Raw genomic sequence first — 23354 nt, 5'->3', positions numbered from 1 at the left:
ACGATTACAACTTCACAGCAGGGGCCAGGTCGCTGATAGGATTCACACACTGCAACATTGCAAACAACATCGCTATTGCGTCACAAAACCGGTGACGTTACAGCGATGTCGTTTGAGATGTTGCAGTGTGTAAACCCAGCTTTTGTTGTGGGTTGTTTGTTTGGTAATTAATTCACCCTTTGGGTGGGATTTACCTTGTCGGTTTTTCCTTTTTTCCTGGTGTGGGGAATTTTCCCATGCCAGTCGCTCCTTTTCACAATAGGCCTTTGACTGTTATTGAGGTATAATTCAATGGTAACTGTGCGGGCAATATACAGATCTCTGGTTCAGTCCCAGCGTTGACACTTTACATTTCCCCCATCACAATATCATATAACGCTTTAGGGCCAGACGTCTGATGGTTTGATATTCTTTCATCCTTTAATTGCCTTACTTCAGGCTCTGGTTTGGGAATTTGTTTTTAAATATTTCGGGTCCTGTGCGTTAGGGGGTCTCGGGTATCCTAGAGTTTGGTTAATTCACCTTACATTTCTGTGTTTCCCACTAATACCACACTTCAGGTTTTGTTTTTGCTTTTGGTCCATTAACATGAGCACTGCCATTCTTAGACCATTTGTCATGGCTTCTCCTTTTACCCCTCTGTGCTATCGCCCATCAGATTATGGTTCTTTAGTGTTTGGTTTCCAGTTGGTCCTGGCCCCACTACGGTTTAGATGGAGAAATAATTGTTTACGCTCCATCTTGCTTTCATTATACTCTGGGAGGTTTGCCCCAATTCCAGAGCAGAGGGGATCCATTGCCACCCCTCATGTGGGAAGTGATGTGTAGGGTCAATGATGCTGTAAGGTCTCCTGGGAGGTCTCTACAACATGGTAAGCTTATAGTAAAACATGGTGCAAGGATATTTGTAGGCACTGTTTCTTCATACGTTTACTATTATGTGTTTGCTTCCAAAACCAGTAAGAACTAAAAAATAAATAGCGTGGCGCAAAAAAAAAAAAGTGAGACGGTAGTTGCCCACTTCTTGTGGGTATGGTTAAGCACAGTTGCGCTGGTTTTCTGAATACTGGGAGACTAGTGAGTCTTGATTACAGTTCGACTGGAATAATATAATTTTTATTTCCCAAAACAAGTCCTGGTGGTCTTTATGATACCGTAAATTTTTTCGTTTGGACTTTTTTCATTTGGATTTCATGGTCCAACAACCAAGCCTTCAGATATGTGTTCTTGAGTACCTCGTTTTCTATCCTTGGACCAATTTTTCTCGTCTATACTTACCTGCTCTTTTGCCGTCATCATGAGAAAAAGTAATAAAATTATTAGAATGGTCAAACTAAAAAATATATATGTATCTCTTACAAATATATCTCTTACATAAAGGTAGAGGCGTACTTCTGGTAGGTGTGGTAAGTGCCTTTACACTGTTTTCTGCATACTAGGTGGTATGCAGGGTCCCGATCATAGGAGAAGTGGAATAATACACTTTTGTTTCCCAGTACCAGTCCTGGTGATATTTGTTATGATACCATAAGTTGTGCAATTGGTCTTTTCAATTTGGATTCCAATGTCAAATCACCGAGCCTTCACATGCTGATTGTTTCCTCAGGTATATTAGACCAGTTTATTGCTTTGGTAACAATTTTCTCTTTTTCAGATGGTGTCAGATCCGTGCTATGGATTTTTGGCTGCTCATCATGAGCAGCCCGGAGAATGGAGAGCTATGCAGGTGGAAGGCATCTGAGACAAGTTTTGGCAGGACTGATTTCCGATTTGCTGAAAGTTATGATCTCACTGGATGCCTTTTTACGTGTTGTTTCTGTTTTTTCCATTTTGGGGACACCCTCTGCCTGTTCCGCCTAGGTTTTCACTATGATGAGTTCCAGGTTGCATTAGGATCTTATATCGGTTTAGTCAGGTCATTCTTTGTGATCTTCTATTGGTTTAGTCAGGGGTCATTCATTGTGAGGTAAGACAGGACGGTTATTGATGGATTGTTGAGTACTCCATGCTGGAGTGCCACGTTTTGTTTTGTTTTTTTATGGTATACATTTCACATTGTTTAAAGTTGAAATAGTTCTTTGATTTGCAGGTTGGTATCGAGTATGCCTTATTTTCTGGGTGGGGGTCGGAGCACAGTTTGCTACTTTGCTCCTCCTTGGCGGTCAATTCAACAACGTTGGTGGTTTTTTGGTACAAAAGCTATCCACGCCGGGAGTCCGGCTACGACACAACGCTTTGTACTGGTTTACCGTGATTTATTTCAGTGGTTTTTAGTTTGGTAATTTTGGGCTGTGACCGACCACCATCCACTAAAAGATGAGATTTGCTTTTAAATCTCCAAATAAAGAGTTCTGATTTATATACCTGCGTCTGATTCTTCATTACATGGGACAATCAGTTATGGGTTTGTTGGGGTCTCAGCAGTCTGTGGAGCATTCCAGTATTTGACTGGGTGCCCCTTGACTGCTGTGCCCCGTAATAAGGGGTTAATCCGGTCGTCCCATGTAATTTTTTCTGTCTCCTCCCTGTTTGATGCAGCCAATGATTCTGCTCTCCTCCTCTTGGCTGCCCCTATTTAATCCCATTCCCTGTCTCTTCTGGTCTCTCCCCACTTTGTGGGACCCGGAGGCAGCTGTCCCACCCTCCCTCCCTTTTTTCAGCGTTGATGGTTTTGGTGTGAAAGCTTACCTGTGCCGGGAGTCCGGCTATGAGGCAATGATTTGTACTGTTAATGCTACCTGTGCCGGGAGTCCGGCTGTGAGACAATGATTTGTACTGTTAATGCTACCTGTGCCGGGAGTCCGGCTGTGAGACAATGATTTGTACTGTTAATGCTACATGTGCCGGGAGTCCGGCTTTGAGACAATGATTTGTACGGTTAATGCTACCTGTGCTGGGAGTCCAGCTTTGACACAATGATCTTAACTGCTTCGGCTTTCCTGCGCCGGGAGTCCGGCTGCAACACAATGAGTTTTACGGGTTTTGCTTTTCATAATATTGCATTAAGTCACAGCAGCGGTCAATTCAACAACGTTGGTGGTTTTTTGGTACAAAAGCTATCCACGCTGGGAGTCCGGCTACGACACAACGCTTTGTACTGGTTTACCGTGATTTATTTCAGTGGTTTTTAGTTTGGTAATTTTGGGCTGTGACCGACCACCATCCACTAAAAGATGAGATTTGCTTTTAAATCTCCAAATAAAGAGTTCTGATTTATATACCTGCGTCTGATTCTTCATTACATGGGACAATCAGTTATGGGTTTGTTGGGGTCTCAGCAGTCACAGCACCATGGAATCAATGGTGCTCTATAAATAATAATAATAATAATAATAATAATACTAATCTTTAATTTTCAAAAGCAACTGTTTGTTTAGTGTGAAGTAATTGGGGTACCCTGACCACAAATAAATTCACATAATAGATGGACAAGGATTGAATGTTGTAGGCCTCTCTCTTGTGATAACAAGTACTTTCAAGCATAACAACCACCAGACAGAAGATCAATGATAATCCTTCCATTTTACCTGTTTTCACAGAAACAAATAGTAAAACATTCATAATGCATGCCGCAGATGTCTCACCACCTGTCATTCTTCATGAGATATGTATTCTACGTAACAGCAATTAGTAATTAGGTGCCTTTTTGAAAAAAACAAAACCAGCAAGAGCTTATTTTATTCATAAGCTTACGTCATAAGCAGTAGACGCAAACTGTTCAAAGGCCCTAAAATAGATTATTAAAATCTAAAATATAATATGCAGGGATTCAAAAAATATTCATATAACACCTAAACAAGTTATTTAAGACATAAAATAGACATATGGTAAGAAAAAGCATTATTTGATTATTATTTGATTAATATTCTCAGTTTATTAATGAAGGCTTAATCACGTGGTTTGTAAAACCATAACAATTAAGTATTAAATATTATATTTTATTAAGACAGTTGTGCAAAATTTATGTGTGCGGTCAGCGTGAAAAAATATGATTGTTGTAACTGTGTTAACACACTAACATGGGAACACACAAACCAAGGGAGACAAATCCTTAACCCTCACGACCAGCGCTTTCTGGGGTTTTCTTGCCTTCCCTCTTCCAAGAGCCGTAACTTTTTTATTTTTCAGTCAATCTGGTCATGTAATGGCTCGTTTTTTTGTGGAACAAAAAATGAAACCAAGACTTTTACTATATAGTGTACTGGAAAATATCAAAAAAAATTCCAAATGTGGAAAAATTGCAAAAAAAAAGTGCAATTGCACTATTGTTTTTGAGTTATTTTTTTCACTGTGTTCACTATATCGTAAAATGGATGTGTCAGTGTGATGTCTCAGGTCGCTGCGAGTTCGTTGACACCACACAAGAATAGGTTTTAGTTTTATCTAAGACCTTAAAAAAATCAGAAGTTTGTCCAAAAAAGTGGCGTACGTTTTGCGCTATTTTCCGCGACCCGTTGCGTTCTCATTTTACAGGATCTATGGCTTATTTTTTGCATTTCAGGCTGACATTTTTAATGGTACAATTTTGCGCAGATGCTACGTTTTGACCGCTTCTTATTACATTTTGCGTAAAATCTGCAGCGACCAAAAAACGTAATTATGGCGTTTGGGAACTTTTTTACGCTACGCCATTTACCGATCAGATTAATTGATTTTATTTTTGATAGATCAGGCATTTCTGAACATGGCAATAACAAATGTGTGTATATTTTTTATTTATTAACCCTTTAATTTTCAATAGGGCATAATTTAAACTTTTAGGTTCTTTTTTTTGCTTTTTTAATTTTTCTAAACTTTTTTTTAAACTTTTTTTTATTTTGGTAGTACCCCTAGGGGACTATAAGGATCACCAGTGTGATCACTCATTCATTTCTCCTGGTCAGAGCAGTACCGCTCAGACTGTGAGAAATTATCATCTCCTGTAAGTTGCAGTACTCGGCTGTTTCTTACAGGACCTTAGTCATGTGAGCTACAGGAGTCCTCACATGACCCTGTGCTACCATGACAACCATCGGATCCATGTGATCACGTCACGTGACTTCCGGTGGCGGCCTGTGAGTACAGATCTGCCATGATCGCCGTTAATATGGTGCTGTCACATCTTGACAGCGCCATTTAAGGGGCTAACAGTTACATGTGGATAGCGATTCCACTCGTACCTGCTAGGCACACATATCAGCTGTACAAATCAGCTGACATATGCGTGGATCCCCACCTGCAGCCTGTAGCAGCAGGTGGGGATTAACACTATGACCGCAGGGTTGTAATATTACTACCCGTGGTCGTTAAGGGGTTAACCTAAAAGGTCCCTGTTCAGACTAGGAAAGTCCCTCTACTGACCCTGATTTGTCCCTGCCTGGCCGCTGTCACAAAGTGACTGCAGGATAACAAGGGACATGGGGCTCCTATACTGTCCCCTATGCTAGGAGACCCTAGGCCAGTCATGGCGAACCTTTTAAAGGCCGAGTGCCCAAACTGTAGCCCTAAAGGGTGCTTTACATGAGACGTTGGATCGTGCGATGCATCGTTGGGGTCACAGTTTTCATGACGCACATCCGGCATCATACACGACGTCGTCTCGTGTGAAACTTCTGAGCGACGCAGTATCACTCACAAATCGTAAGTCGTGTACTCGTCGCTCAGTTTCATAATATCGTTTATTTTTACTTGTGCCGGTTGTTCATCATTCCCGTGGCAGCACACGTCGCTCCGTGTGACACCATGGGAGCGATGAACTCTGCTTACCTGCGTCCCACGGCTCCCGCCGGCTATGCGGAAGGAAGGAGGTGGGCCTGATGTTTACATCCCGCTCATCTCCGCCCCTCCGCTTCTATTGGCCGGTGGCTGTGTGACGTCGCTGTGACGCCAAACGTCCCTCCCCATTCAGGAAGTGGACGTTCGCCGCCCACAGCGAGGTCACTCAGCAGGTAAGTACGTGTGACAGGGGTTTCATGACTTTGTGCGACACGGGCAGCGATTTGCCCGTGATGCACAAACGATGGGGGCGGATACGATCGATTGTGAAATTGCACAATCGGTCGTCCCGTGTAAAGCAGGCTTAAATCCATTTTTTTTTCCGAAGTGCCAACCAATCCTATTATATAAATAATTGATTGTAACCTTACCTTTGCAGTCTTCTCTTCTCTTCAGCAGGGGGCATCACGCTCATGCATGCTTACCACACATTGAAGCTGAGCCCCTGCCCTTTCCAGACACAGCAGTTGGATGGATCTTTCTGGAAAAAATTGCAGCACATTAGACAGAGATTTTAGCCTGGAATGCAATCAGATTTCACCCTGTAATCCACATCTACATTTCAAAGTCTGAACATCTGGAAATCCCATAAAGACATACGAGTTGCCCCCCCTCCCCTTTCATTCTGTAGTTCTGTCCCCCTTCCTGGGCCACTTCCTGGTAAACATGTCCCCCATCCTGATATATATTTCCTACATTCTGGTATATTTGTCCACATCATGGCCCCATCCTAGTAAATGTACCCCATCCCAGCATATTCCCCATCCTGGTAAATGCACCCCATTCCTGGTAAATGTACCCCATCATTGTAAATGTATCCCATCCTGGCATGTTCCCCCATTCTGTTAAATGACCCCATCCTAGTAAATGTACCTCATCCAGGCATGTTCCCTTATCCTGGTAAATGTCTCCTTTCCTGGTAAATGTACCCCATCCTGATAAATGTCACCCTTCCTGCTAAATGTTCCCCATCCTGGCATTTTTCCTCATCCTGGGATGTTCATGTTCCCCCTATCCTGGCATGTTTCCCCCCATCATTTCATGTTTCCCCCCATTCTGGTAAATGTATCTCCCATACTGGTAAATGTACCCCTTCCTGGCATGTTCCCCTTCCTGCTAAATGTACCCCATCCTGGCATGTTTTCCCCCATCCTTGCATGTTTCCCCGATCCTTGCAGCCATGTTTCTCCCATCCTTGCAGCCATGTTTCCCCCATCCTTGCAGCCATGTTTCCCCCATCTTTGCATGTTTCCCCCATCCTTGCAGCCATGTTTCCCCCATCCTTGCAGCCATGTTTCCCCCATCTTTGCACGTTTCTCTCCATCTTTACACGTTTCCCCATCCTTGCAGCCATGTTTGCCCCGTGTTCTCCATGTTTGCCCTGTGCTCTGTTTATTTGCTCCTTTTTTCCCCCTTGCTCTGTTTGTATGCCCCGTGCTCTGTTTGCCCTGTGCTCTGTATGCCCTGTTTGCCCCGTGCTCTGTTTGCCCCGTGCTCTGTTTGCCCCGTGCTCTGTTTGCCCCGAGCTCTGTTTGCCCCAAGCTCTGTTTGCCCCGTGCTCTGTTTGCCCCGTGCTCTGTTTGCCCCGTGCTCTGTATGCCCCATGCTCCCATATTTGCCCTGTGCTGCCATTGTCCCCCCAGACCTTGGCACAGCCGCACACAGCTTAAAAGTAAAAAAACCCTCACCTTCTAGCACCCGCTCCACCGCGCGGCCACAAGACGCCGTCGCCGCCTACTGACGCTCCTCCGTCTCCTAGGCAACAGGCCTGTGGCCCAGGAGAGGAGGCGTGTCAGAGGGAGGAAAATTGTCTCCTCTGCTAAACACCACTTTGAACTGCTGGCGCGATCACACCGGCAGTTCAAAGTGGCTCAGTGTGGCGACAGCGCGCGTGCCAGCAAAAAGGGCTCTGCGTGCCCAGTCTGGCACACGTGCCATAGGTTCGCCATCACTGCCCTAGGCTATTCCTAACTTGAAGATTACCCCTGATGTTGGAGATTCCGGACTCCCTGTCTTACTATTCTCCTGACCAAAACTAAACTGTCTTCCCCCCAGGGAGGAGTGTGATGGCAACACAAATTAAGACAGACATGGAAAAAACAAAACTCAGACACACTGCAAATGCACAGGAACAAATAGTAAGAAACTAAGGAAAAAAAGCAATAGAAGTAAGTTAACAACAAAAGGATAACAACTGCAATAAGGTAACACAACCACAAATAAGTCTGAAATCACAACACCTCAATAGACTAGTATAGAGAAGCTATAGCTGGCATTAGGCTGGACTCAGACAAGCGTATGCATCCGATGCGACAGCATCGGATGCGATATGCTAACGACTCTCGGCTCAGGCTCTGCTGCGAGCGTGAGCTGAGTGTCATGTGACTGTGACCGGATCCTGAAATCAGGTCACAACTGTGAAGATGAGGACGGGAGCTGCGGAGGAGAGGGAGGGGTTAATCCCCCCATCTCCTCCATTGTCAGCCTGTGCGTATATCGCACTGCACTGGGATAACATCCAAGTGCAGTCCGATGTATCTCTTGCACCCATTCACTTGAATGGGTGCAAGGGATACAGGTCTAGCAGAAAATCGCAGCATGCTGCCGCTTTTCTCGCATCCAGAATCTGGATGCGAGAAAAGCTGACTAACTGCTCTCCCTCATTTACTAACATAGGTCCGAGTGCAATGCGAGATTTTCTCGCATTGCACTCATCCGATTTTCACGCTTGTGTTAGCTTACCCTTAAAGTAAGTGTGCAGCCAGCTTATATAGAAGGGGAGCAAATATGACTGGCTCCCCCACAGCATGTCGTCAAAAAGAGACTAACAAGCAGCCCTGCAGAAATTGACTCTTGCTAGATATAAACTACAAGTCTGTGGGTCGACACCAGAGTCTGCTTGTGCTGATCACAGACATTAGAAAAGTTAGCAGCCAGAGTGCCAAAATCTGTAGTCTCCACAGATCCTGACACTGCCAAGACAGTCGGCGATGTTTGTAAAAACTTCCTTGTTACAGGTACCTCAAGTGTACAAAATGGTACCCCCACTTAATGTCAACTTACCCTGAATGTCCTTAATGGCATCTTCTCTATAAATACATAGACAATACAACATTGATAGTAACAAGCGAACAATGTAATGAAGGACTTATTACAGTGTCAAGATGGAAAGCTTAAACATGAGACTCAATACAAAGCAGACAAAGATATTGTCTACTACCAGGTACGACTGGAACACATTTGAGATCGATGACGATGAACTGAAAGTTGTAATAGACTTTAACCTATTTGAATCAATGATCACTCATGATACAGCAACGACATTTTAAGTCAATAGGAGAACAGCTATGGGCAAATCAATAATGAAGTCACTGAATAAACTGAATAAAGGTCTTCAAATCGAGGAACATTTCACTGGCGAGTAAATCACTGCTCGTACATAGTCTGGACTTTTCTGTAGTAACATATGGTTGCAAAACCTGGACAATAAAGACATAAGATGGAAGAAGAATCAATGTCTTTGAAATGTAGTGCTGACGTAAGATGGTATCAATACCATGGATGGCAAGAAGAACAAACAAATCAATTTCGCAACAAATCAAAGCAGACATTTCCCTTGAATCAAGGATCACCAACCTACAAGTTGCCTATTCTGGACACATCATACGAAGAAAGCAATCACTGAGAAGGGCATCATGGTTAAAAGAATAGAAGGAACATGGTAAAGTGGAAGACCAGCCATATGATGACTTGATACAATCAAGATAAAGGTGGAGAAGACCCCGGTGGACCTATTCAGACTTTCACAAGATTGTTCTTCCTACGAAGTGTTCATCCATCAAGTCGCCATGGCTCGAGATCAAACTGGAGGCCAGTAAATAAAATAGTAAATAAATAACTCTATAAACAATGTGCAAGACTGAAACAATAATAACTATAAAGTGAAATACATATAGATACGGAGTAGAGGCACAGACCTAAAAACGTGTTCACACAGGCACACAGAAGAGATGGTATAAAACAATAAGAATCACAAAACAAAATGGAATACGTGGAAAACCACCCAGACCCCAAACATAAAAGGAGAGGAAAGGCTACTGGTAAAACACACACAAACAAACCATTGGAAAAGCAGTAGCGATTAATAAGGTAAGATAATGCCTAATTGAGGAGCTTGATTTCCAAGCAAAGAAGATTGGTGCAAGGTGAGTATAAATAGCCACAGCCAAGCAGTGATAGGATAGAGACAAAATAGAAAAGGGAGAAACACCTGACTAGCAGCAAAGGAAAAAAAGCAAAGATGAGAGAACCATCAGCAATTGGACAGAGATCGACCAGGCTGTGGCTCAGCAGGGAAGGAAACCGACCACACAGCGAGTCATCACCAGATCAAGTCCCAAAACTAAGGCATGACAGTACCTCCATTCTACAAGGGGCCACTGGACCCTCAGCAGCCCTCACCATATGACATTGCTGAGTGAACTCGTTCACCAGGTGAGCCGCATGAAGATTCCCCAAATCACTATAAAAGTTATCTTCAGGACCAAAAACCTTCCATTTGAAGAGACTGTAAACGGCACATGACTCGCCTGGAACTCAGTATTTGCTCCCCCTTACATTCCAAATTTACCTTAATTATGTCTCGAGTACCTGGTGTCCCCTCAAAGCGACTTGAAGTTCTGTCAAAGGATTTAAACTTCAATAATGCGGTAAAGACCTACACATTTGTGGGGAAACCTCCTACATGCCACTTTAAGATCAAGATTTTTTTGAGGATAACCACGCAAACTTCCGTACCCTAAAGACAGGAGCCATTTACGTCTGTCATAGCAGATAACGATATTAACTTGATGTTATAAGGTGAATCTGCTTCTTAATAGTGTTAGGAAGGTGCCCAGCTGCAGTAGTGAAAGTGTCCAATCCAAGATAATAAATTCACTGCACTCATAGATTGTGATGCAAAAAGTTTTCCAAATTTATTGAGGCGACTGTGAAGTCATTACGACGTTTCGACCCTGCCTGGGTCTTAGTCAAGAGGCGCTTCAAGATGGGTGCCTGGGATATGGACATTTGAGTCGGTTAATAGCGTTTGGTAGAGAATACCTTGAGGATAAAGGTCCTGAGTTTAGCCAGTGCAGCAGCGCTGTGGCTGGTGATATGCTGTATCTGAAAGTGTGGCACCTAGGAGAAAATGAATTTTATTACCCTGGGAGCCGTCAGCTTTCAGTCATACAAACATGCCAGTGTGGCTACAGTTACAACTCACAGCAGTGAGAGCAAAGTCTTTTTGACTGACAACCAGCTCTACATTGATGCACTGTGGAGACGGCTGTCAGTCAATGTGTTGAGGCGTGCTTACTGCGTAGTGACTGAAACCGCAACAGCATGATTGGAAGCCAGTTGCTCCCAAGGTAAATAAAGTTAATTTTTTTCAGAGAGCCACGCTTTCAATACGGTTGCATTTTAAATGTTTCAGCAGTTTCCGCCCATTCAAATGAATGGTAAAAAAATGCAACAAAAAACGCACGCAAGAACGTCTTTTGTTTTTCCTGCCAACACTAGTATTAAGTATTGTCAGCAGCTTTTTCGCTGCAAATACTGAACATTTGCACATGCCCTAAAGAAGCATCTTGGGAGATATTTACTCCACCATGCACTTTTGACAGCAAGCAGAGGCCTTGCAAATGGTAAGAAATTCAAACTCAAATAATTAGAATTGGACTAAATATTTAACTAAACAAGGAGAAATATATAGTAGCATATTGATGGAAACTGAATTTCATAGTTTGGAATGGTATTAAAAGTGTTGTCTCATCTTCTGGAGGAGCACACTGCTCCACTGCTTCCTGAGGGTGAGTGACAATGATTCACAATTTCAAGCAGCATGATTACACTACTAGCACGAACTTTACACTCTTCAATGCTGCAGGCAGATGTGAAGCTGGCCGGGTGGTACTCCAGAGCGTACAGACACTCAGAAAGCCATGGACCCCATAGGGGGAGGGGCGACATGACCAGAGGGAAGGGAGGGAGTGAGGGGTTAATAAAGCTATAATGAGGGGGCATTATGGGAAGATATAGGGGATTGGCGGAGAAAGGATCCCTGTAGGGGAGGGGGGGGGGGAGTATAAAAGGGATGAGGAAGGGTCTTACCCCCCTTTTGGATTCCGGACGGCGACAGATTCCCGCCCACCCTCCCTTTTTGTGTTTGTGAGTTGTTTTAACTATGTTCAAAAAAAAAAAAAAAAAAGGGAAAGTAAAAATAAAAAAAAAAAAAAAAAGTTATTATAAAAGGGATGTATGTTTTGTCGCAGCAGCGGGGGTAGGTCTGGTCCAGAAGCGGTTGTAAGGGTTTGGTAGCTGGACCGAGAGGCACTGTCTTGGTATGGTGTCTCTGGGTTCCGGGAAATTGCAGGCACGGGGTTCTGCAAAGTTTGGGGGGTATTAATCCGTGGGGTGATTAATACCTCATCTCTTGGTCGGAGTGTTGCGGCCAGGGATATTGGTGTAGGAAAGGGTTTCTGGACCGGGCCTACATAGTGTTTCATGTACCGTTTATTTATTATGTGTTACCTATTATTGTGTGTTTGGGGTCGCCCGTTGGACGGCGCCCCCTTTGTGTTAGTATGTTAATAATAGGTAATAAAGGCTGCTGTGGCCAATTTGTTTAACCAAGTCGCATGCAGTCGGTGTATTATTTTTAGGTTAAGTTTGGGGGGTATAGTAACCATCACGACCGGAGAATCCTTCCTCAGTGGTCAAGTGTGCAGCTCGACACAAGGGGAACAACGGGAATGGCATATAGAAGGAACACCCTGGTGATAGGGAGAAGTGAGAGGGGACACTTCCTGCAACTCACCTGAGTCTGTACTGTATACGCTCTAACGTCTATATACAGGTCCTTCTCCCATTGCCGTCAAGTGCCTAGGCCCTTGCTTGCCCTGAACTCACCCTAGCTAGAAAAAAAAAAAAGCCAGCAAGAACACTAGTTTCGCCACTGCAATAATACAACACAAGGTAAGGGAGACAGACAGGGGGAAAAATAGACACAAAAAGGAAAACACTCCAAGCTCATCCAATGCATCCAAACACCACAGCTGCAATAGTTATGACTTCTCAGCTTTTTCCAGAGACAGGCTTATTCCAAAGTGGACAGCATAGAATGAGAATCTATAACTGACGTCAGCTGGAAAGACTTGTGACTTTTTATAGCTAAGGGGAGGGGTCACAAAAGAGCTGCATCTGAGATTAAGGGGTACTTTGCACACTACGACATCGCAGGTGCGATGTCGGTGGGGTCAAATTGAAAGTGACGCACATCCGGCATCGCAGGCGACATCGTAGTGTGTAAAGCCTAGATGATACGATTAACGCGCGCAAAAGCATCATAATCGTATCATCGGTGTAGCGTCGGCGTAATCCATAATTACGCTGACGCGATGGTCCGATGTTGTTCCTCGCTCCAGCAGCAGCACACATCGCTGTGTGTGAAGCCGCAGGAGCAAGGAACATCTCCTACTGACGTCACCGCGGCTCCCGTAGGATATGCGGAAGGGAGAAGGTGGGCGGGATGTTTACATCCCGCTCATCTCCACCCCTCCGCTCCTATTGGCCGCCTGCCGTGTGATGTCGCAGTGACGCCATACGGGGACTATCGCGCTCGGCATCGCAGCATCGGCTTGCGATGTCGCAGCGTGCAAAGTACCCCTAATGTTGCTAAGGACAGTCCAATAGGAAAGAATCCTTCACTCCTGCAGCACCAATAGAAAGTAGATTTACTCAAACACAAAATTTTAGACCTGTGAACAATAAGTTGTTGTGACCTTCTGGTCCCACACTTGCCAAAGGGCTCCCCAGAGCTGGGCAGACTCATGACAGTACTCCCTTCTACGAGGGGTCTCTGGACACTCAAGACAGGGCTTGTTTGGTGCATTCATTCCATGCATCTCAACCAATCTACTGGCATTCACTTCAGATGCAAGTTTCAATGTCATTTAGTTCAGGCCATAACTCCTCCAGTGTACCAAATGTTGGAGAGAACAGCAAACCAAACGAGAATTGACGAGTCTTGCCACCTGAAACTCAGGATTGCTATCAACAATAACTGGAGGCAGCAGTAATGGTACCAGCTCCAGAGACAACAAATTTCTTGAGTAACGACCTGTGAAATATTATGTATTTTGAATACTGGGGCTAGCTCAATCCGAAAGGCTACAGGGTTAATAATGGCAAGCACTTTATACTAACAGATGAACCTAGGGCCCAGTTTCCAAGATGGAACTTTCAACTTGATATTCCTAGTGGACAACCACAGGTAATCATTCACACAGGTCCAGACCTGTTGAACGCCTTTTGTCAGCCATGTGTTTGTACCTATCTACCATAACCTTCAGGTTGTTCAGTACTTTATGCCATATAGAAGAGAAGTGACAATGAAAATTACTCCTCCCCAGGAAGCCCCAAAGTTCCCTCCATACTGAAAGCACGGAAATGAGGGTGACTTGCTAGTGGGTTCATTTCAATGGTCACTTAATGCAAACTCAGCCAAGGTAAGGAAGATGGCCAATTTCCTGGTTATGAGACACAAGACACCTTAGGTAAGTCTCCAAACTCTGACTGAAGCGTTCAGTCTGCCCGTTAGATTGGGAATGGAAAGCTGAGTAAAAATACAGATGTATCCTCAGACAAGAAAAAAATGACCTCCAAAATATAGAGACAAACTGGGTCCCCTGATCTGACACCACATTGGAGTGAACCCTGTGAAGCTTCACGGTCTCAGAAACAAACATAAGAACTAATGTTTTCGCATTAGGGAGAGCAGGTAAAGCAATGAAGTGTGCCATTTTACTGAACCTATTCACCACTACTAAGATCACCATTTTTCCAGCGGATGAAGAAAGGTCAGTAATAAAGTGCATAGATAAAGGAGTCCATGGTCTGTCAGGTATAGTCAAAGGTAGGAGAGACTCGGACGGACGAGTATGCAGGGTTTTAGAACGTACACAGACCCTATAGGTAGACACAAAATCCACTATATCCTTATGCAACCTAGGCCACCAAAACCGACAAGATAGGAGGTCAAAGGTCACTGTATTACCTGGGTGTCTCACTAGGACCAAGTTATGATGCGCCTCTAAAATTGAGAGGTGCAACTGCAAAGGTAAAAATAATTTTCCTGAGGGGCAAGAAGCACCTCACCCTCAAGGTCAGCTCATACAGTAGAGACATTCACCCCTCCTGTAAAATACAGTAATCTAAGCTATATCCCTAGAAAAACTCAGAGGCAAAGCATCAGCTTTGACATTTTTCACCCTGGGATGATAGCTAAACACAAAATTTAAACCTTGTAAAAAATAAGGGCCACCCAGCTTGTCTAGGATTAAAGTGCTTAGCAGTTTCGAGGTACAGAAAATTAGTGACCAGGTAAACTGCCCCTCTAAAAAAATGACGCCATTCCTCAAATGCCAGTTTAATGGCCACCTTTCGTCCGGTGATAACTTCTTTGAGAAAAAGGCATTTAGATGCCACTTACTAGGAGACGGCCCTTGAAAACACCGCCCCAACACCCACTACAGACGCATCAACCTCAACAATAAATGGTTGAGATACATCAGGTTGGAAAGACACAGGTGCCATAGCAAAGGATTTTTTCAAAGAGAAGATTGCCAGGCGGGCGAGGTCGGAATACCTCGAAATGTCCATACCTTTCTTAGTCATATCTGTGAGGTGATTGACAATCAAAGATAAATTTTGAATGAACTTCCTATCATTATTAACAAACACCAGAAAATGTAGTGCTTTCAGATTTTCAGAAAGATCCCACTCTAGAACAGCACCAACCTTATCTGGATCCATCTGGAAACCAGGGGATGACAGCAGGAAGTCCGATCTCCTGCAGGGCGAGTACACATATTTCCACTTTGGTATACAGTTTATTGTCACGTAACATCTGCCTAATATGTACCTGAGGTGTTTTGAGGTCAGACAAGTAAATCAAAATATCATCTAGCTATACCACAACAAATCTACCCACCAGGTGACGGAAAAGGTAATTGACTAAATGTTGAAAAACGGCAGAGGCGGACATCAAACCAAAAAGCATGATTAAGTTTTCATAATGTCCTGCAGGTGTGTTAAAGGCCATTTTTCACTCATGCTTTTCTCTGATTCTAATGAGAATATAAGCCCGACCCCCCTGAGATCCAACCATTTAACACAAACAATCTGATTAAATAAATCAGGGATGAGCGGGAAAGGATAAGGGTCATGGATGGTAATTTAATTGAACTCGCAAAAGTCTAAACAGGGATGCAGACCATCAAGTGCCTAGGCATTCACTTGCCCTGAACTTAACCTAGCTAATGAGAAGGCCAGCAAGAACACTAGTCTCACCACTGCAATAATACAACACAAATTAAGAGAGACAGAGGGAAAATAGACACAAAAAGGAAAAACACTCCAAGTCCATCCAAAGACAGTCTCCTTCCAAAGTGGGCAGCATTCAATGAAAATCTATATTTGGCGTCAGATCGTAAGACACATGACTTTTTATACCTAAGAGGAGGGGTAACAAAAGAGCTGTACCTTAGATTAACCCCTTCCCGACCCTTGACGCACCATATGCGTCATGAAACCTTGTGCCTTCCCGACCTTTGACGCACCGTATGCGTCATGGCGGGTTTCCGTTCCTGCAGCGCTGTTGACTGGGTTCACTGAAATGTCACCAGCGCTGCAGGTACATGAGGACTTGTAGTTGAGCCCAGGGGGGGTGGCTTTGCCCCCCGTGGCTACGATTGCTCTGATTGGCTGTTGAAAGTGTCACTTTCACTTTCACATTCAATCAGAACGATTGTAATATTTCACTAATCAAACTTGGCAAGATCATCAGCCATTGGCTGGAGCAGAATGACCTCTGTGTCACCTCCCCCCGATCTGATTGGAGCTAGCATCCATGTGACGCTATCCCTCCAATCAGATGTGGAGGGGCGGTGTGACCAGTGGGTGCCCTCCTCCTTCAGCCTCATCCTATACGTGGAAGGCGAAGAGCGAGGTCCCCTGCTGCTGCTGCCGCCACCGATCTCCCGCCGCCACTGATCACCGCGCTGCCACCCGGTAGTATTTGTCCCCCACTTCCCTCTGCCATCCGATCCCACACCAACCCCGATCTCCGCTCCCCCTGTCGTCCGATTACACTCCCCCCCGACCTCCGCCCCCCCCCGGGCGTCCGATTCCACCCCTCTGTCGTCCAATTCCAGCCCCCCACCCCGACCTCAGCTGCCTCCCCCCTGCCCTGTGATCACTCACTGCCCTGCTTCTGCCAGCGTCCTGAGTGCTGTGAGGGCCCCTGCTGCTGCTAGCGAGCACTCCCCCTGCACCACTGATCAGATCACCCCCCCGGCCCTGTAATCACCCCCCTGTGCCCCAGTGATCACCCCCCTGTGCCCCAGTGATCACCCCCCTGTGCCCCAGTGATCACCCCCCTGTGCCCTAGGGATCACCCACCTCCCACAGTGATCACCCACCTCCCACAGTAATCACCCACCTCCCACAGTGATCACCGCCTGCGCCTGACTGCCCTCCGTGCGCCTGACTTCCCTCCATGCGCCTGACTGCCCTCCATGCACCTGACAGCCCGCGGCCTGCCCTCCGTGTGCCTGACAGGCCGCGGCCTGCCCTACGTGTGCCTGACAGCCCGTGGCCTTGCCGTAGAAAGTTTCACTAAACACTCTCACATACACACGCACACTAATAAAGTTTAGTTTTTTGGGGTTTTTTTTACACACACACGCAAAATGTCCCTCTCATCCCGGTCACAAAGGGTGTACTCAGCTGAGGAGGCATATGCCTCCGAAGCTGATAGTGAGGGAGAGGACCCCACTTTTCTCTATTCCTCCCACTCTTCCTCCTCCAGTGCCACAGACTCGCCGCCATGAAGACGTCGCAGGACAAGAGATTGTCCGGAGGCCGTGAGAGAAGAGCCGGAGGCCGTGAGAGAAGAGCCAGAGGCCGTGAGAGAAGAGCCGGAGGCCGTGGGAGAAGAGCCGGAGGCCGTGGGAGAAGAACCACAGCCAAGTGTGAGTACCCCCCAACCTAGTGCTAGTCATGCCCAACCTAGCACTAGTGCCCCCATCTGGACCCCTGTCCCTGAAAATTTTGCTCCACGGATTCCTGATTTCGTTCCCCAATCAGGTATCCAGTTCGAGACTGCCAACCTCAGAGAAATACACTTTTTCAAAGTCTATTTCTCTGAGTCAATTGTCAGTCTTATGGTGGACAAACTAACTTGTATGCCCAGCAATTTGTGTCCGAAAACCCAAATTCATCATATTCTACTTGGAGTCCCATTGACGCAGTAGAAATGATGAAATATTGGGGACTAGTTCTTCACATGGGGATTGTGAAGAAACCAGAAATTCGCCAATACTGGAGTACTGATATTTTATATCAAACTCCAATATTTGGCATGGTCATGACCCGCAAACGGTTTGAGGCCGTTCATAGGTTTCGTCATTTTAGGGACAATGCGGACAGCCTTCCCCAAGATGATCCGAATTTTGATAGACTGTTCAAAATTCGACCGGTCATCGAGCACTTCAGCAACAAGTTTGCTGAAGTGTACATTCCCAAAAGGGAAATTTGTGTGGATGAATCCCTCATCCACTTCAAAGGGAGGCTTCAATTCCGTCAGTACCTGCCAAGTAAAAGGGCCAGGTACGGGATAAAACTCTATAAGCTGTGTGAGAGTACACTCACAGCTTTAGAGTTTACCAAGGGAAGGATAGCAGGATCCAGCCCCCAGAATGCCCACCTACTCTGGGGGTGATTGGGAAAATAGTGTGGGATTTGATCCACCCACTGCTTGATAAAGGTTACCATCTGTACGTTGATAACTTTTCCACAAGCATCCCACTCTTTCAATCCCTCTCTGCCAGAACTACCGCCGCTTGCGTTACTGTGCGCAGAAACCAGAGAGGTCTACCTTTGTTGCTAGTTGAGCAGCCCCTCTCCCTAAGGGAGAGAGCTGAGCCCAATATCGCGGCAACATGGTTGTGGTCAAGTTCAAAGACAAAAGGGACGTCTTTTTCTTGACAACAATCCATGGTCCTGGCACCATGGCCACCACAGTTAGAGGTTCCTCAGCACAGGTCTACAAACCGGACTGTGCCCTGGGGTACAACAAGCACATGGGGGGAGTTGATCAAGTTGATCAAGTTGATCTTTCTGATCAAGTCCTCCAGCCCTATGGTGCCATGCGGAAGGCGAAGGTGTGGTACAAGAAGCTGGCCGTGCATATCGTACAGATGGCACTGTATAACGCCTACCTGCTCTCACGATGTGCAGGCCAGACCAACAACACCTTCCTTCAGTTCCATGAGGCGGTGATAAAGGCCCTCATGTTTGGAGATGAGGAAGGAGCAGGCCCCAGCAACTCAAGAACTCATGTTTCCCGTATGGTACCAGGGCAACATTTTCCCGGTGAGGGAATATCAAGAAAAAGGTGCCGGGTCTGCTATAAAAAGGGGATAAGAAAGGAGACGCGTTTCCAATGTGAAACGTGTCCTGAAAAACCTGGACTGTGTTTGAATGAATGCTTCAGAATTCATCACACGTCCTTGGACTAAACACATCCTGACATTCCCCTACAGAACTCACCCACACCAGCCTGACATACACAACACCACACACACACCATCCTGATGTACACTAAACCACACACACCAAACTGACATACACTACACCACACCAACCTGACATACACTACACCACACCAACCTGACATACACTACACCACACCAACCTGACGTACACTACACCACACACCAAACTGACCTACACTACACCAACCTGACATACACTATGTCAGGTTGGTGTGTGTGTTGTAGTGTACATCAGATTGTGTGTGGTATATACTACACCACACATCAACCTGACGTACCCTACACTATACCGCACACTAACCTGACGTACAATAAATCACACACCAACCTGACGTAGTGTATGTCAGGTTGGTGTGTGTAGTGTAGTATACATCAGGTTGGTGTGTGTGGTGTTTACTACACCAGACACCTCAACCTGACGTAGACTACACCACACACCAACCTAACATACACTACGTCAGGATGGTGTGTGGTGTATGTCAGGATGGTGTGCGTGGTGTACACTACACCACACACACCAACCTGACGTACACTACACCACACACACACACCAACCTGACGTAGTGTATGTTAGGTTGGTGTGTGTAGTGTAGTATACATCAGGTTGGTGTGTGTGGTGTTTACTACACCAGACACCTCAACCTGACGTAGACTACACCACACACCAACCTAACATACACTACGTCAGGATGGTGTGTGGTGTATGTCAGGATGGTGTGTGTGGAGTACACTACACCACACACACCAACCTGACGTACACTACACCACACACACACCAACCTGACGTAGTGTATGTTAGGTTGGTGTGTGTAGTGTAGTATACATCAGGTTGGTGTGTGTGGTGTTTACTACACCAGACACATCAACCTGAGGTAGACTACACCACACACCATCCTGACATACTGTATGTTAGGTTGGCGTGTGGTGTAGTCTACCTCAGGTTGATGTGTCTGGTGTAGTAAACACCACACATGCCAACCTGATGTATACTACACTACACACACCAACCTAACATACACCACACACCATCCTGACATAGTGTATGTCAGGATGGTGTGTGTGGTGTACACTATACCACACACACCAACCTGACATACACGACACCACACCAACCTGACGTATACTACACTACACACACACATTAACCTGACATACACTACATACTCTCCTTACGCGACATGGTGTCCGCTAACAATTGGAGCTAATTTTCCATTCAAATTGTTAGCGGACACCATGTTGCGTATGGAGAGCCCCTGTGTGCCTAAACATTGGTGCTCTCCTACAAGTGACCCATTATGGAAACTGGACCTCCCAAGGAACTTATCTAGATGCAAAGTGAGCACTTTGAACCCCCAGGTGCTTCACAAATTGAGTCGTAAAAATGAAAAAAATACTTTTTTTTCACAAATGTTTTCTTTTAGCCTCAATTTTTTCTTTTTTACATGGACAACAGGATAAAATGGATCCTAAAATTTGTTGGGCAATTTCTCCTGAGTACACAGATACCTCATATGTAATCATAAATTACTGTTTGGGTGCACAGCAGGGCTCGGAAGGGAAGGAGCAACATTTGCTAGTTTGAGTTTTTCAATGGAAAATTAGCTCCAAAAGTCAAAAAGCGCTCCTTGCCTTCCGAGCCCTGCTGTGCGCCCAAACATTTGATTTCTACCATATATGAGCTATCTGTGTATTCAGGAGAAATTGCACAAAAAATGTTATGGTGTAATTTTATCTGATACCCTTGTGAAAAAAAAGCTACCTGGCTGAAGTAACAATTTTGTGGTAAAAAAAAAATAAAATTATTTTCACGGCTCAACGTTATAAACTTCTGTGAAGCCCCCAGGGGTTCAAAGGGCTCACTAAAAACCTAGATAAATTTCATGAGGGGTCTAGTTTCCAAAATGGGGTCACTTGTGGGGGAGCTCCATTGTTTAGGCACCTCAGGGGGTCTCCAAGTGCAACATGGCATCCACTAACGATTCCAGACAATTTTACATTTGAAAAGTCAAAAAGCGCTCCTTGCCTTCCGAGCCCTGCTGTGCGCCCAAACATTTGATTTACACCACATATGAGGTATCTGTGTACTCAGGAGAAATTGCATAATAAAGTTTATGGTTTATTTTTTCCTGATACCCTTGTGAAAATGCTAAATTTTATAGCTACAGTAACATTTTTGTGTAAAAATTAAAATTTTTCATTTTCTCCTTCCACATTGCTTTGGTTCCTGTGAAGCATGTAAAGGGTTTATAAACTTCTTGGATATGGTTTTGAGTAGAGTGAGGGGTGCAGTTTTTAGAATGGGGTCACTTTTGGGTATTTTCTGTCGCATAGGCTTTTCAAAGTCACTCTAAATGTGATGTGGTCCCTAAAAAAATTTTTTTGGGTAGATTTTGTTGGAAAAATGAAAAATTGCTGATGAACTTTGATCCCTTCTAACTTCCTAACGAAAAAAAAATTGTTTCGAAAATTGCGCTGATGTAAAGTAGACATGTAGGAAATGTAATTTATTAACTATTTTGTGTGACTTATCTCTCAGATTTATGGGCATAAAATTTAAAATTTTGAAAATTGCAAATTTTCAAAATTTTTGCCAAATTTCCGAAATTTTAAAAAATAAACGCAAAAGATATCAGCTTATATTTACCACTTTCATAAAATACAATATGTCACGAAAAAACAATCTCAGAATCGCCAGGATCCGTTTAAGCGTTCCAGAGTTATAACCTCATAAAGGGACACTGGTCAGAATTGCGCAAAATGGCGAGGTCAGTAAGGTCAAAATAGGCTGGGGGCTGAAGGGGTTAAGGCTACCAAGGACAGCCCAATAGGAAGCTGGACACACTCATGACACTTTGATCATGAACGCATGTTGTGTAAGGCAATGAGCAGTAAACAATACATTTTATATTAAACAATTTTTATTTCTATAGCGCCAACATATTCCACAGCACTTTACAATACAGAGGGTACTTGTACAAACAAAATACATTACAAAGTAACACATAGTTCATTGCATACCAAGAGGAATGAGGGCACTAGCTATCAATATATAAGGAAAGAGGGAGGACACAAAAGCTAAAAGGTAAATTATCCCTTAACCCCTCCCCCTTCAGCATTCTTGAGACAGGAGATGATTTTTAATAACAAGTAAATTGCAAATTTATCCATTAAAGAACACGAGAATAACCCTTTAATAGTTTTTATAATTAATGTCCCCGTGGTGGAGGGCACATTTCAAAAAACAACATTTTTAATTGTAAGTGCTTCCAATTTGTTATGCTGTCTATGTATTTTGCACCAGGGAAAATTATATCCCATATATGAACACTATTGATATAGCAGTCAACTCTACTACTAACTAGCACTTTATACTGCACTATTTAATGCATATATGTCCCTGCCTATACAGCAGCTGTTGTGTTTTAACAATGACTATTTAACACATTGTGTCCTATTTTTAACCATATTAAATAAAAAGAGGGGGGTTTTTTGGGCTCAATATATTCTGATTTTATATTTTATTTTTAATACAACCTGGCTGGACATACAAACTGATTATATCCTAAACTTGACAGCTTCAGGAAAAAAAAATCCAATCTCTACTAAATAGTAACTCGGTGTTGCACAAATAAGAATCTCTTGATAGTTAAACCTAAATGGGAAATGGAAGTGGGCCCGATCTCTGAAGAACAATGGATGGATGTGTTTAAGCTTATTCCTAGATTTTTAATCTCCAATAGCCAAAAGGTTTATCACGCAAAAACTTCTGTCAGCCACTCACTTCAATTGAACGGTAGATATTCTTAATTACACAATGTTATTCTAGGGGATATGTTTTATATATACACATATACACACATATATATATATATATATATATATATATATATATATATATATATATATATATATATATATATTTTTATATATATATATATATAT

Source organism: Anomaloglossus baeobatrachus, chromosome 1 (assembly GCF_048569485.1).
Source record: "Anomaloglossus baeobatrachus isolate aAnoBae1 chromosome 1, aAnoBae1.hap1, whole genome shotgun sequence".
NCBI lineage: Eukaryota > Metazoa > Chordata > Amphibia > Anura > Aromobatidae > Anomaloglossus > Anomaloglossus baeobatrachus.
The sequence above is the reverse complement of the archived record's forward strand: the minus strand, read 5'-3'. Positions refer to the sequence as shown.